Below are 17,079 nucleotides of genomic sequence, written 5' to 3' on the forward strand. Positions count from 1 at the left end.
ACAGATCTAAGCTCTCATCTAAGATGAAAGGAAAAGAAAGAAGAAAGATGGATGGGCTTGATAACAGCAGCAATGGGTGAACTCTTCAGGAAGAGCTGAAGGGTCAGGTTGTGGACATATCTCTTGAAGAAAGTCTGTTCATGTAACAGTCAGCACCAATTTGATGGCACATAATCACTTACTCAGTCCTGGAAACCCTACTTTTAAGTCACCAATATTTCAATTCTCAGTCTTTTTCTAATATATATCATATCATATTAATATATAATGTTCTATATACTGTGTGTGTGTGTATGTGTATGTGTGTGTGTGTGTGTGTGTGAGAGAGAGAGAGAGGGAGAGAGAGAGAGAGAGAGAGAGAGAGAGAGAGAGAGAGAGAGAGAGAGGTTTCCCTTTGGCATCCCTTAAAGGCAAGTCTGAGAAGCTGATGCTTTTCAAGGACAGCTTTGGTGAGTCTAGGCGTTGGAAAGAAATGTATGCATAAAGTAACAATTCTGCTTAACAATTTTAATATATGAACTGTATTAACCCATGTGGAGGCCTAAAGAACAAAATAGGATTTGAGACATGTTCATAGAACCCATTGGAAACATCTTCTCCTAGGTTTGTCTGGCCTTGCAGTCCCTTTAAGGCGTTCTCGTTATTGTGCTCCGCCAGCAGTCTGCGGAGCTGGCAACTGAGTCAGACAGCGATGAGGCTGAGGTGGGGCCAGGGCCATCGGGGAGTGAGGTGCGGACTCCAGAGTCTCCAGAGACTGATAGTAGTGAGGCAGAGGAACAGGAGGAGCCTGTTCCTAATGCACGCATGAGAAGAGCTGCCAGAAGGGAAGAGCAGCTCAAGCAAAGAGGATGACTCAGGAGTAGGGCCAAGAGATGATTGGCAATCAGACCAGCAACGGCATTTGGGCTTTGCCGGAAAACAACATTGATAGCTTCGTCTTCTTGCATTTATTTTTGTATATTGACTTCTGAACATTTACCTTTGGTAGTTTGCCTAATTGGACCAAAGTTTGTGATAGGACTGAGGAATTTGTGTTGGGAGGAATTTGCTTTAATTTAGTTGAACTATGCTGGGAATGAAATAATTCTCAGCTGTTCAAATAAAGTTTGTTTGTTTTTTCACTGACTGAGTTTCCTACTAGCTACTTGGGCCTGGGTCACAACACTCGTTAGATGCTATAAACCTGCCTACATTTCCCTGAATTTCATTTTGCCCTTCAAATCTCTGCACAGGTCTAATTTTAACTGGTTTCAGGAGATACTGTTTGGTTGTTTCAAGCATTTCATAGATCTGCCTTGAATTGGCTGGAGCTGCTCTCTGTTTTTTATCATGACACTGTTATGTAGGTATCAGTGATGAAACAGATGTAATTTAGATATCAGTGCTGGAAAAAACAAGGCAGGTATTTGGAGCAGCACCTCCCTCTAGCAATAACTTTGTCTGGTCCCTGTCTGAGTTGGTACTGATGGCCATAAACCACCTTTATTGCTCATTTACCAGGCATGATGAAACCAACAATTCATGTAGACTTGAGGAAAGTGGAATTCAAAAATTTTATTTCTGCACAGAAGGGCTTCTCAATTAACAGTTATGGTAAACTTCAGCAAAAAAAGGCAAAGAAATAGGCACGCTAAACTGGGTTTACCTCAAGTTTTTTATACTTTTTTTTTTACAAAGAAAAATATTACAAGGAGTTGAGATATTACAATCTCAACTCCTTGGTTATTTACCACTTCCTGAGTGTGGGACACGCACACACACTCAAATATTCTCCAGAACATTCTTAGCACGATCAGCATGAACTCTGAATTGCTCTTTTTTTTTTAATTTGCATTTATATCCCGCCCTTCTCCGAAGACTCAGGGCGGCTTACACTATGTCAAGCAATAGTCTTCATCCATTTGTATATTATATACAAAGTCAACTTATTGCCCCCAACAATCTGGGTCCTCATTTTACCTACCTTATAAAGGATGGAAGGCTGAGTCAACCTTGGGCCTGGTGGGACTTGAATACTTAGGGTTTGAGTTTTTAGCATGCTAATGACCTCCAGACCACTGGTGAAATCTGAACCGGTTTACTACCCGTTTGCTGGCTGCGCATGCACGCAGTATGCCAAATGCGCGGTGTGCGCACACATGCACAGTGTGTACCACGCACCAAATGCAAGATGCACGCATGCAGTGCACACCAAAAGGAGGCATGGGGTAAGTAGAACAGCCTGGGGGTGGGGGTGATCAGCTGTGGCGCACGATCTTTTTTTTTACTTTTAAAAGTATTTTTTTACAACCTATTCAGCCGAATAGGTTGTAAAAAATGCTTTTAAAAGTAAAAAAAAAAGACTGACGATCGCGCGGCTCAGCTGTGATCGTCAGAGCCTCTTTTTTAACCTTTTAAAAGCATTTTTTACAACCTATTCCTACCTTTCGGCCGGGAAAAGCGAGCGAGCTGGAAAGGAGGGAGCAAGTGGGCGACTGGGCAGGCATGGGCGAGGGGGGCAGGGATTTTTGCTATCGGTTCTCTGAACTACCCGTTGGCTGATCCAGTCCAAACCAGGAGCATTTCACCCCTGCTCCAGACCCTGCTCGGATTTATGCCCATAGCTGTAAGCTATATGTCACCTTACTCTTAGTAATGGGCCCCTTGCAGTACTAAAAAATTTTTTTCAGACCACATCTTTCCATTAAAGCAATGCCTCTTCTATGTGGTCTCTGCCTTCACTAGTTTCTAGCAAGCATCAAAGGTGATTCTTAATTGTGGTTTAGCTTCTGCTGGCAAGCTTCCATTTATCTAATCTAAGTTACTGCCTTATTGAATCTTTACAAAAAGCTTCTGTTTAAGCCAGTGTTGTCCAAGCTTGGCAACTTTAAGACTTGCGGATGTCAACTCCCAGAATTTCCCAGCCACCCAGACATTGTCCACAAGTCTTAAAGTTGCCAAAGTTGAATACCCCAGTTTAAGCTTTTATGAAGCAATTTAAAGCATAGTTCAACCTGAGAGTCTTTATTAAATAAATAAATATTAAATATTAAAATAACTGGTCTTCACTAACCAGGCCTTCGCTGGACCAAGGTTAACGCACCAGGCGTTCAGTACTAGATTAACCTGGAAGCCAATAGCATAACTCAGGGGTAGTCAACCTTTTTATACCTACCGCCCACTTTTGTATCTCTGTTAGTAGTAAAAAAATTTAACCGCCCACTGGTAATGTGCCATGTATTATCGTCTGTGCATGTCTCTCACACATTGTGGATTGGGTTTGGGGCGGGGGGGAGCGCCGGCTATCAGTTCTGCTTGTCTGTTACAGCTGAGTGGTGTGGGGGGAGATGCGCGAGCTATTCTGGGATGAGGCTCTTTTGTTTGCGGTCGCACTATAGCGCCATTTAGTTTCACTTATGTAACGTGAACTAAACTTATGTGTGGGCAATACAAATAGTATATTTTCAGAAATTTAAATTGTCACAGGGAATTTTATGAAAACCTAATGAAAATGTTTTTAAATAATGCTATGAAAATTTTTTTAAAAGTCGATTAAATTAAAAAAAAGGAAAGTGCTTCAGTATCGGACAAAATCTCTACCGCCCACCATGAAAGCTGGAACGCCCACTAGTGGGCGGTAGGGACCAGGTTGACTACCACTGGCATAACTAATAAGCTCTCCTATCTCCAGACATCAGTCTGACCTAAACATAGTACATAAAATTATCTACCACAATGTCCTTACCTGTCAATGACTACATCAGCTTCAACCACTACAATACATGAGCAAATAATAGATACAAACTCAAGGTAAACCGCTCCAAACTTGATTGCAGAAAATATGACTTCAGTAACAGAGTGGTCAACGCCTGGAATACACTGCCTGACTCTGTAGTTTCTTCCCCAAACCCCCAAAACTTTAAGCTTAAACTGTCTACTCTTGACCTCACCCCATTCCTAAGAGGTCTGTAAGGGGCGTGCATAAGTGCACCCGCGTGCCTACCGTCCCTGTCCTAATATTCGTTTTTACTTACTCTTTTCATGTATCCAAATTATGTTTATACTTTTACCTGTTATCTTATGTATGATTGACAAACAAACAAACAAACAAACAAACAAATAAATAAATAAATATAACTAGTACCACTTTGTCAGTTAAATTGCTTCTAACCCAACATGAGCTTATGTATGCATGTATTGAATGCATGTACTGTATGGATATTGGAAAAATGGCTTAATTTAGCTGGTGAGATTACAGAGGTTAGTCAGTCTGAAATCCCCAACATTTGCAGTAAACCTGCACCAGGAATGTGTCCAATCACACTTGGCTGCACCTGGCTCCTGCTGGCTGTTCTCAAAATATTAATCAAAAGTAATTGGGAAACCTCAAGAAATCTGGCATGTTGATAAAATGGCAGAGACAGGTAGATAGGTAGATAGACCAGACCAGGAAATCAAATCCACAGGGATGTTTAAGCTACTTTTATTAAAATAGGCTATAATAACAAAAATTTTGCAAGTCTGATGAGTTATATTTCCTCTGCCTTCTTTTAATTATGGAGTTAAGGAGGCATCTGCCTCAGGTGCTTCCTAAAGTTATCTTGTTATTCTGGGCATAAATAATGCTTTAGACGCCTCTTCTTAATGTATTTCTGTCAAGGTCACCTATATTACTCTTGACAGTGGCAATCCTCTTCTATTTTACTGCCAAGAAAACCTCATGGTCAAATCCATGACGTCACCAGGAGTCAGGGGAGACCTCACTGCTTTTCCTTATCAACAGAAGGAAAGATATAGCTCACACTCTTGGCAAGAGACCCAGCGAAGCAGGAGAATGTAACATTTTCCAATATGACAACTATGTTTGGCTTTGGGGTAATATGCCAGGACAAAGTGGGAGGGCTGAACTGAACAAAAGGAAATGCTGTGCTTGTATTCAACAATTGCATTCTTATATCACATTAGAAGTTACAATTTGGTTGTGACTTCTGGAGGGAGTCGAGAGAGGGAATTTAAGATTTTTCAGTGGCCCTGAGGCTCAGATTGTGCAGATCAGTTACAGAGTGATAGATCAGGAGGGATCACCTTGGATTCAAGGTTTTAGCAGTGCAGTGGTGCTAAGTCACCTGGGCCAGCACTAGATTTTAGCCTATTCTTCACAAGTCAATCTTAACCAGGGGTGTCAACCTCAATTTCATTGAGGGCCACATCAGGGTTGTATTTGATGTCAGGGAGCCCGGAGGTGTGGCCAGGATGGGCATGGCTATGTCAACGTCACTCATTGAGGCTCCATTTTCAGCAACAATGGCCTCCTGCAGCCCTCTGCCAGTGAAAATGGAGCTTGAGGAAGCTGTGTGTGGCCCACCTAGGTTCCGTTTTTGGCCACAACAGCCTCCTGCAGCCCTCTGCCAGTGAAAACAGAGCTCAAGGAGGCTGTGTGTGGCCCGCCTAGGTTCCGTTTTTGGCCACAACGGCCTCCTGCAGCCCTCTGCCAGTGAAAACAGAGCTTGTGGCCTCCGTTTTTGCTGGCAGGAGGTTGTTGCAGCCATAAATGGAGCCCGGGCTGGCCATGCACAGCCCTCCCAAGCTCCGTTTTCGCTGTCAAAGGCGCCGCAGGTGAGTCCTTAGCTGTTTCCAGGGTAGGCCCACAGGCCATATCTAAGCAACCTGCAGGCCGGATCTGGTCCCCGGGCCTTTAGTTTGACACCCCTGCTCTAAAGGAAAAAAGAGAATGGATAAATATTTATCTCTATCCAAGTATCCATTGTCTTCTTTCCAGCCTTCTGGTACTATGGATTACAACAATAATATGATACCTACAAATACTGGTACCTGCCTTGATAAGTCTACGAATTGGATACAGATGAGAAGCACCATGTCCCAGGAGATATATGAAACGTGGTTTGACTCCTTATTAGTTGATCTTGGGCAACTCCTCAAAGAACAACCTGCAACCACCAACTAGCAAAGGAGCTTTTCTTTAGTAAGCGGATTAAATATTTCTATAGCATACTTTTTCAAAGAGGTCACTTTGCATATAAACGACTGCAATGTAAGCTCAGAGCAAAGAAATGATTCACTAACTTGGCAGAAGAATATGAGAATTCCAGATGGATGAGAGGAGAAAGTTGAACTGCTGAGATCATAGAACTTTGAATCGATGAGTTTGAGAACTCATTAGTGAGATTTCTGGAAGCAAAACCTAAGATGGTCAAAGTTATTTAAATGAAAATACTGTATATATAATCTATCAGAGGATATATTAACTACAAATATTATGGATGGTTTGAATTAAGTTATATCAGTGGTGGGTTTCAAAATTTTTTACTACCAGTTCTGTAGGTCTGGCTTGGTGGGTGTTGTAGGGGAAGGATACTGTAAAATCTGCATTCCTTCCCCATTTCAGGGGAAGGTTACTGCAAAATCCGCATTCCCTCCTAATCAGCTGGGACTCGGGAGGCAGAGAATAGATGGGGGTGGGGCCAGTCATAGATGGTATTTGCCAGTTTTCCAAACTACTTAAAATTTCCGCTACCGGTTCTACAGAACTGGTTAGAACCTGCTGAAACCCACCTCTGGGTCATATATTATACAAATATCATTTCTATATTTTCCTACCTTTTTTCTTAACCCCCCACCTCCGCCCCAAAAAATCTGCTAAGGAAGGTAAAGGTAAAGGTTCCCTTTGCATATACATGCTAGTCGTTGCCGACTCTAGGGGGCGGCTCATCTCCGTTTCAAAGCCGAAGAGCCAGCGCTGTCCAAAGATGTCTCCGTGGTCATGTGGCCGACATGACTCAATGCCAGAGGCGCACGGAACACTGTTACCTTCCCACCAAAGGTGGTCCCTATTTTTTCTACTTGCATTTTTAGGTGCTTTCGAAACTGCTAGGTTGGCAGAAGCTGGGACAGGTAACTGGAGCTCACCCCTTTACATGGCAGCACTAGGGATTCGAACCGCTGAGCTGCCAACCTTTCGATTGACAAGCTCAACGTCCTAGCCCCTGAGCCACCGTGTCCCTTTTCCGTGCTAAGGAAGTAGACAGTAGAAACTGCACCATGCAGGCACATCAATAAGGAGAGAGGCCCAAAAAGTCATGATGGTGACTATTGGCGATGTCCCAGCATGGCGACCTTTTAAGTTGGATAGCCATTTGTCTGAAATGGTGTAGGGTTTCCTGCCTGGGCAGGGGGTTGGATTAGAAGACCTCCAAGGTCCCTTCCAACTCTGATATTATTATTATTATTATTATTATTATTATTATTATTATTATTAAGTAATAGCTCTATGAGTATTGTATCTAGAAGCATCTTGAAGGAATTATATGAGATTTGTGATAGAGGAGAAAGCTAAATTTTATAATCTTATCTCTCTTAACTTCATACTACTATCAATGAGGGCAATGCAGTGATATTAACTAGCTCTGATGATGTTTACCTAATTTGGGTAATAAAACATCTGCAAGGAAACAACCAAGCTCAGAGAGCACCAAGGACCCCTCATTTCAACCTTGAGCTACAAATATTCTCCTTTGGCTAATATCGATTTTATAATATTAATCAAAAAGGATGCTTGAGTTTCTTCAACAATTGATAAATTGATCCTGTTATATCTTAAACATAGATGTATGTTAGCATCTTATCTAGCCATACATATCATCTTTAGTAGATTAGATTAACAGAGTTGGAAGGGACCTTGTAGGTCATCTAGTCCAACCCTACCCCACCCCCCCATCCAAGCAGGAGACCCTACACCATTTCTGACAAATGGTAGTCCAATTGAAAGCCTCCAGTCATGAAGCTCCCACAACTTACAAAGGCAACTTCTGTTCCATTGGTTGATTGTTCTCCCTGTCAGAAAATTTCTTCTTCTATTATTCCTTGTCTGGCCTTCAGGTGCCTTGGAAAATAGCTTGACCCCTTCCTCTTTGCGACAGCCTCTCAAATATTGGAACACTGCTATCATGTCTCCCCTGGTCCTTCTCTTCACTAGATTAGCCATGCCCAGTTCCTGTAACCGTTCTTCATATGTTTTAATCTCTCTTAAATCTTTTAAACTTTTCTGTCATATACAGTACATAATTGAGAAAGCTCTACACTGAAACGGGGAAGCTAAATTTTAGTGAGCATTAAAATCATGAAAGGCAAAATAGCAATGCTTTTCCTACGAGCTTTGCATTATGGAACTTAAAAGAACTAGGCTCCATCTGTCTGGAATTTTAAATGTCTGTGTTCATTGCTTATTGGTAAGATTTAATTTTTTTTTTATTAAAATGTGAAAGGGTAATGTTTGTGATATTTACAAGTATGCCTAAAATTCGTTTCGATGGTTTCATCATTAAAAAGTTTTGACTAGACCAGCAGAAAGGTAACATTTAAAGTATCAGACAAGTAATTATCAGCAGTTCAGCTGTCTACAAGGCCTGACAATGATTTATTAACATATAGGTAGATGAAATATATATTCCAAAAAAGGACTGTAGATATGGTCATTTTGTAAGTTTCTTTGTCCTGTTGAAATGATGAGTCTATAAGTTGGAGGTAAAATTTATCTTTGCAACCTTTCTTCTATCTATCAAACTGAATTTGATCAACCTGGAGTAAGTATCTGGAAAGTAAAAAGTATTAGTCTGAAGTTATTTTCTGTGGTAAGATAATTATAATAGGATATTTTTTTTGGCATGTTGCAATACATAATTAGGAACAATAGAGGGAGCATAACAAGCAATCAGAATTTTTTTTCAAGTGTGTTAGAGTAGCAAAAGAGCCATTGCATTTTAATTTCAAAGAAAATAGCAGTAATTAATTACTTAACTCCTAGCTTTTTCATCCAAAAGTTATCAATCTCAGAAAGCCAGAAGGATTTCATCCAAAGCAACAGCAAAAAAATATAAATAATGTATGTATAATAACACAACTATCTGTGTGGCTATTCCTTTCCCCCCCATTCTCTCTTTTTATCATAAAGCTAACATCCTGTTGGCTGGGGAATTCTGGGAGTTGAAGTTCCGCATATCTCAAAGCGACTAAGGTTGAGAAACGATCTAGAGCAGGAGTGTCAAACTCACGTGGTGACGGTGGCATCACATGACATATTGGGACTTTTTTCCCCCTCGCTAAACCGGGCATGGGCGTGGCCAGTGTGTGACGCATCCGGCCCATGGGCCGAGAGTTTGACAGCCCTGACCTAGAGTATTTCATGTTGCCAGAGAAATGAATCAGAATATTTCTGGGAGAAAAATGGGACATTCAGGGAACCTAGAATATTTAGTGGGGAATTTTCAACATTCTTGATAAATATGCTAGAGCTTTTGCTCCAAAATATGGGATTCAAGACTTTTACTTTTAGAGACCGTATGGTTGGCTGAGTCATGTCCCAAATTCCTGCCATTATGGTCCCACTAAATACATGTTCTTATTCATGCATATGGAGACACCAAATAAAATTCACAGGTACTGTCTAAAGATGTTGAAAATAGAAGTGACTTCATTTATCATTACTGGAAAGAATGTTCCACCTAGTTCCAGGAATGACATATGAGTCAAATGGTGTAATTAATAAAATAGAAATTGAAGGCCTCTCTTCTTCCTAAGAAGAGTGCAAGCGTGAAGCCTATTTTTTTTTCCCTTTCAGAGAAATGCAAATCATAGGTTATCATGTCAGCCAGTTACATAAAATACAATGCATTTCACAGCATCATAATGTTATTATGCCATCAACTTTCATGTAACATGTGTCTGCTTCATTAGATAAGGAGGTGTCAGTTACACTTCTCAAGAGCCCAAAGACAGATCTGTATTTGCATACTGCTCAAAATATTCATCAGCTTTGTTTTTAGCAACCTAGAATCTCAGCCTTTAATATAAGGATAAGTATAAATATTGTTGACAAAGGGAAACAAGCTTAAAAGAGACCATGTTACCCAAAACAAAAAAACATGCATGGACTTAAGGCACATTTGTATGATCCAGATCCTCTAAAAATACCTAGCTGCTGAAAATTACGTTTGAATTTCAGGCGAAGTTTGATTAGTGGGCATGTTGACAGTCAGAGTGTTAAGATATTTAATTTAGAAGCCGGAAAAAGTAAAGTATACAATGGGCCAGAACACACAGTTGTAGTTGATTGGTTGGAGAGTGCTGGCTCATGCATGAGGCAATTTATGCTATGATTGATTCAGGGGTGAAATCCAGCAGGTTCTGACAGGTTCTGGAGAACCGGCAGCGGAAATTTTGAGCAGGTCGGAGAACCAGCAGCGGAAATTTTGAGTAGTTCGGAGAACCGGCAAATCCCACCTCTGGCTGGTCCCAGAGCGGGGTGGGAATGGAGATTTTGCAATATCCTTCCCCTAGGAGTGGGGAGGGAATGGGGATTTTGCAGTATTCGTCCCCTGCCACGCCCACCAAGCCACACCACACCCACCAAGCCATGCCCACAGAACCGGTAGTAAAAAAAATTGGATTTCACCACTGGATTGGTTGCTGTGGGTATAAAGGAGGAGTTTCTCCCTTTCCCCCTGTTGGAAGAAATATCCATCTGGGTTCAGTTCCAAGTGGGGACAAAGACACTGGAAACATGGAGGCTGCTTGGAAAGATGGTTTAATGGTGGCCAGGATCACATGGCTTGAGTTCCTGAACAGAAAAGGGGCTGAGATCCTGTGTGCTCCCTGGTTTTATGCTTTTTCTGAGCTTTGAACTTTCTGGGGCACAGGAAGAGTATCCTGATTGGTTGTCAGACTCCCAGGGGGTGGGGGTCTTAGCTAGCCTTGTAGGTTGTCTCTCAAGCTTGCTTGAGCCTTGCCAGGTGGTGAGTTTCTGTTCTATTGTGTTGCAAAAGATGGTCCATTAACAAAGGTGGGGGGATTGAGTTTCTATCTCTGACCCATTGACAAAGGTGGGGAGAATGAGTGAGCTTAGCTGAGGCTTTTAATGGCCCATTGACAAAGGTGGGGGGGTGGCAGGAAGTTGCAGGGAGCTCCTTTGTCTTTAAAACATGTTTCTCCATTTCTCATCCAGGGAAATATATTTTGCCTTTTTAAATATTTTCTAAAATATTTCATTCTTCTAGGAGGGGGTGGGTGCTAAATTCCTACACCCCTTTTTTTCTTCTGTGTGCATATATATATATTTATATAAAGCTACAAATTTGTGGACACTTGCTGCGCAGTTCCCTGATTCAGAATCATCTAGGTTCTTGTTCAAACATGCAAATTATGTGTTTGGTTTTGAAAGCGTTTGGCTTATAGTATCAGGAGCTACCAATATTAGATGAGAGCAGAGCCATGTTTTTCCAATTAAATTGTAGACATAGGCTTGGCAGAGTCATTTGCAGTGGGATAGGGGTTTTTCAAAAGTCAAAATGGAAAGCATACCACACAACAGAATGGTCCAACAAGAAAGAAGGTTAAAAAAAAGTTGTTGTTTTGAGTAATTTTTGACTCCTGGGGACTACCTGGACTAGTCCCTGCAGTTTTCTTGGCAAGCTTTTTTTGGAAATGGTTTGCCATTGCCTCCATCCTAGGGGCTGAGAGAGAGTGACTGGCCAACCACTCAGCTAACTTTGTGCCTAAGCGGTCTCCCAACTGATGCCTTATCCACTATACCAAATTGGCTCTCCACATCATAATAACTTTGAATTCAACGTCAATCCCTCTCAAACAAATCTTTCACTCCAAGTCTTCTAAAAAGTAAAAAGATCTGCTGTGGATTTTTGATAAAAGGTATTTTTGGATTGTGTCAATAGAAAATTATCTTCCTGCAATATATGAGGGTGATGTGCTTCTGTCTGTTCACCAGGACACGTCTGGCAGGGCAATGCTATGTTAAATCCATAATCCCCCAAATGGTAGGACATAGCTCAAGCATATGTCCTGACTTGTCTTCCTCTCTTGACATTGTTTTGATCTGGCCAAATTGGTCCAGAAGAGATGTGGTGCCTATCCTATTAAATGATGTAGCTTTATTACATTTCTTACATACAGGATAAACACAATCGCTCTCTGAGCCTTTGAAGTAAATGGTTCAGTATCAAACGTACATTCATAAAGGATAAGTGTTAAAACAGCCCTTGGTGTTTATATGGCCGTTGATTAATAAGGCAATCAGAAACTTCCTCTTTACGGTCATGCCAATTCAGAAGAAGCCAAGGAATGAGATTGAAAAATGGCTGCTCAATGTTGACTCACAACCTGAGATGTTCTGAATAGGAAAGAAAAATAATAAAGGCTGTAATGAGAGCAGTGGTGAAATCTGAACTGGTTTGTCATCGGTTCGCTGGTTGCGCATGCATGCTGTGCGCCAAGCGTTTGCTGCGTGCATGCACATGAGTACTGCGCACCAAATGTGTGCTGTGCACACATGTGCAGTGTGCACCAAACACGTGCGCACGCATGCACAGTACACACCAAAAGGAGGCTTGCGAAGGTAAGTAGAGCAGCGAGGGGGGGAATCAGCTGTGCCACTCGCTTTAGATTTTAAATCGCGCAGCACAGCTGATCATTGGAAATACCGGTTCAGAGGAACCAGTAGCTTTTTTTTACTACCGATTCCAACAACCAGTTCAGCAAACTGCTCAGAAAGTTAACAACCGGTTCTCCCGAATTGGTGCGAACTGGCTGAATCCCACCACTGGGTCCAGGCCTTTCAGATCAGGGTCTCCCCCTTGTAGCAATAGCATTTATATACCACTTCATAGTGTTTTACAGCACTCCCTAAGTCAGTGGTCACCAACTGGTGGTCCGTGGACCACTGGTGGTCCATGAGAAAATTTTGGTGGTCCACAGAAAAATTATTTGCATTTTTTATATTGCACTAAATCAGGGGTCCTCAAACTATGGACCCTGGGCTGGATATGTGCAAAGAACAGTTGTGTTGTTACAGAGAGTCTCCCCCTTCGGGATCTTTTTATGTGGGTCAGTGGGGTGGGGGGAGAAATTCTGACTTGGGGTCTGCTTCAGCCTCCTGGTGTGAGGATTTGGGTAAAGGCTGGAGGGAAGTGCCACTGGTGGCAAAGAGCCAGAAGGCCTTGTTCCAGTGGGACAACATCATGGCCTGGAACTGGCTGACCATCTCAGCCCGCTGAGCCTCCAGGCGCCGCTACCTGGCCTTGCACTCCTGCAGGTCTTCCCTCTGCTTGGAAAGCCTATGCTCCTAGTCCTCAGTGAGGGGCTTCTACTGAGCCTTCTTCTCGGTCAGATCCAATTTGAACTGAGCTGTTTTGCCAACTCTTTCTTATGGTGGCTGCTTAGCCCCAACAACTGCTTCCTGTTGGGGCCCTAAGGAGCCCGGGCAGGCAAGCGAGAGGGGCTGGGAGGGGAGGGGTGAGTAGAGACGGGCAAGGCACCCCTCGATGTGAGTGACATCAAGTTGGCCATGCCCACCCAGTTACATGACCACCTAGCCATGCCACCCAGCCAGTCATTAGGCAGATTATATTAGTGGTCCGCGGGATTTAAAATTATGAATCTAATGGTCCCTGAGGTCCAAAAGGTTGGTGACCCTTGCTCTAAGTGGTTTTACACAGTCAGCATATTGCCCCCAATGATCTGGGTCCTCATTTGATCATCCTCAGAAGGATGGAAGGCTGAGTCAACCTTGAGCTGGTGAGGATCAAACTCCTGGCAGTGAACTGAACTAGCCTGCCATATTGCATTCTAATCACTGTGCCACCACAGCTCCTATGTGCCAGCCAGTTTCTGAGTTGCTCTCCAGTTTAGAGACTAAATGGCCCTAAAGTGCCAAAGGCATCAGGGATAGGAACAGTACACTGAAACAGGAGCAAGAATGCCAGTTCTTTATATGCTACTTCCAGTTCTTTATGTACCCAGTGCAACCCACACCATGCTTGGTGGCTGTTGCTTGGGCTGATTATGGACACAAATTTAGCGTTCTTGGAGGTTTTATTTATTTATTTATTTATTTTGTCACACAGTATATATAAACATAAGCATGAAATAACTATATAATATATAAGCATATATATAAGCATAAGTATGTAATAACTATATTAATTGGATATAATGAAAGGAAACAATAGGACAGGAACGGTAGGCACACTTGTGCTCTTATGCACGCCCCTTACAGACCTCTTAGGAATGGGGTGAGGTCAATAGTAGACAGTTTTTGGTTGAAGCTTTGGGGATTTGGGGAAGAGACCACAGAGTCAGGTAGTGTATTCCAAGTATTAACAACTCTATTACTGAAGTCGTATTTTCTGCAATGAAGATTGGAGCGGTTAACATTAAGCTTAAATCTATTGTGTGCTCGTGTATTGTTGCAATTGAAGCTGAAGTAGTCTTCGACAGGAAGAACATTGTAATAGATGATTCTATGAGTTAAACTTAGGTCATATCAAAGGCGGCGGAGTTCTAAATTTTCTAAACCCAGGACTTCAAGTCTGGTGGCATAAGGTATTTTGTTGTATTCAGAGTGGAGAACTCTTCTTGTAAAATATTTCTGGACGCGTTCAATTGTATTGATATCAGAAATTTGGTATGGGTTCCAGACAGTCGAGCTGTATTCAAGAATTGGTCTAGCAAATGTTTTATATGCTCTGGTTAGTAGTGGCTACTAACTAGAGAAGAAGAAGTAGAAGAAGAAGAAGCTATGCAAGATTAAGTTTACAACTCTTAAAGCCTTTTTTGCAATGTAGTTGCAGTGGGCTTTGGCACTTAGATCATTTGATATGAAAACTCCAAGATCTTTAACAGGGCGGGGGTCATCTGTAAGGTAATGTCCATCAAGCTTGTATTTAGTGTTAGGTTCTTTTTTCCAATGTGTAAGACTGAGCATTTGCTGGTTGAGATTTGGAGTTGCCAAGTTTTAGACCATTGAGACACAAAGTCAAGGTCTTTTTGAAGGGTAGCTGTATTGTTGGTGGTGTTAAATAGTTTGTCATCGTCAGCAAAGAGAACACAATTACTTGTAATATGGTCACAAAGATCATTAATGTATAATATGAAGAGTGTTGGTCCAAGAATGCTGCTTGGGAAACGCCACTTTTGACAGGAACAGGATTTGATAGAGCATTGCCAATTTTGACCACTTGTTGTCTGTTTGACAGGAAAGCTGTTATCCAATTGTGGAGGGGTCCTGAGATGCCATAGGATTTTAGTTTTAGGAGAAGTTTATCATGTACCACTGAGTTAAAAGCTTTACAGAAGTCTATGTAAATTGCATCTATTGCTTTGCCTTGATCAAGATTAGTTTAGTGATAATATAATATAATATAATAATATAATATAATATAATATAATATAATATAATATAATATAATATAATATAATATAATATAATATAATATAATATAATATAATATAATATAATATAATATAATATAATATAATATAATATAATGTTAGTGCTTAATCAGCTTTTAAAATCTTTTCAGTATGAACTCGTACCTAAGTGCATAGTAGACCCATCCACCATTCCATGTTAGGGAGAGTGATTGGTGGATGTTCTCCTGATGGCTTGTGATATTCAGTAGAAGAGAAGGCTAAGGGAATCTACAAATCCAAGCCCAACGTGTTATAAAGAAGGACAGTATCTATGGTCAATATTATTCCAGTGGCAGGTTTGGGATCTTTGATGAGGGCAGTATATACCTTATTATGGCAATAGAGTTTTCTCCCAGATGAAGGATTAGTATTTTAACTAATCAATGTGGATGAACCTTTAATATTTCAAAATGTTGTGAGCAGCCCAATGTTAGGTAATTTAGGGTTATGGAGCCTAAAAATCCTAAATTCCTTCAAACTTCACTTGTTGTCTTCCAGATATTTCAGCATCCAAAATGCCAGGATTCCAACTAATACGGTAGTTAATCTAAAGAGAAGTACTGGGTTAGAAAAGGCTAATTGAAACCATCTGAGCTTTGAAAATACTCTTACAAAGTAATCTGAAAGTAAGGTTAGGTGTCACATATAATTTGAGTGAACTAGAGAGGAGGAGGAGGAGGAAAGTAGAAGGAGGAGGAGGAGGAGGAGGAGGAAGAGGAGGAGGAGAGGAAGAAGAGGAGGAGGAAGAGGAGGAGGAGGAGAAGAAGAAGAAGAAGAAGAAGAAGAAGAAGAAGAAGAAGAAGAAGAAGAAGAAGAAGGAGAAGAAGAAGAAGAAGAGGAAGAACTAAAACCCTATTACTGTATTGTCCACTTTTCAAATAAAACCACTTGATTTGACTCTGCATTAAACTAAACCAAACTCAGTTTGTATTTTCTCATGAATGAGTCTTGCCAAGAATGCTGAAGCATCAAGGGAAAATATTCCAGGTTTGTGGAGTGGGGGGGGGAAGAGAGAGAAAATGCTCAAATCTCCCACCGCCACAGCAGCGAAATCCTTTTGCTCGATATTACCCTGTCCAATGAAGAGAAATCTTTCACAGGCACATGGTTTGTACGTCTCAAAATAACTTGGGACCTGCAAAGTGACAAATGCTATTGCTTCAGTCGTGACAGGTTGTCCAGCTCCTTACAGCTATCTTCCCTCAAAACATAAAGTTAACTTTTATTTTCTGACCGATGGAGTCAATTATTTGAAGTTATTTCAGTGCCAAAGAACCTGAAGAAGCACCATCACTTTGGTTACTTTTAATCTCTTACTTAGGAATCATTGTCCACTGTGCCAGAGTGCCAGAGTTGGATTTCAACATCTGGAGGAATTAGAAAAGGTAACCTATTTGATTTTCAAAAGTGGACGGTGTTTTGATGAAATGGCGCATGTGCCCAGAGGGTTGGTGGGATCCAGATTGCTAATAATTGTAGATATATTACCCAGAGTCAAACTTGATTAAAATAGAAACAGACGAACCTTCAGAATATGAAAAACTTGTTTCTTCATATGTGTTGAAAGGAGTTGTTCCAAATTCTCCCCCTCAAATTCCCATGTATGCTTGTTCAGTTATTTTGAGCAGAATGCTGGTTTGTAGAAATGGCACGGATGTTAAAATCGGTTTCTCCGCCTGTGATTTTTAACATAGTTGAAATTGTTATTTCTTCACCGCTAATTAAGAACCCTCATTTATCTTATTTCCACTAAATCCTGATTAATATGACTTCTTATTTAAAAATCTAATGTGTGTGAGTTTACATGAGAGTGAAATGAGG

General features: G+C 41.2%; 1 protein-coding gene across 7 annotated transcripts in view; it reads left to right on the forward strand.

Moving 5' to 3' along the window:
• Window positions 1-17,079, forward strand: part of MYPN (myopalladin) — a 134,506-nt gene that overhangs the window by 9,602 nt on the left and 107,825 nt on the right. For 4 of the 7 annotated variants that reach the window (XM_058189466.1, XM_058189471.1, XM_058189470.1 and 1 more), the window contains exon 1: window positions 16,423-16,643. The exons of the other annotated variants lie outside the window; for them this stretch is intronic. The gene's annotated coding sequence lies outside the window, so the exon portion shown is untranslated. Of the gene's footprint in view, window positions 1-16,422; window positions 16,644-17,079 lie in introns of those variants that run through there. 7 annotated transcript variants of the gene reach the window in all.

Source organism: Ahaetulla prasina, chromosome 6 (assembly GCF_028640845.1).
Source record: "Ahaetulla prasina isolate Xishuangbanna chromosome 6, ASM2864084v1, whole genome shotgun sequence".
In the NCBI taxonomy this organism is placed as follows: Eukaryota; Metazoa; Chordata; class Lepidosauria; order Squamata; family Colubridae; genus Ahaetulla; species Ahaetulla prasina.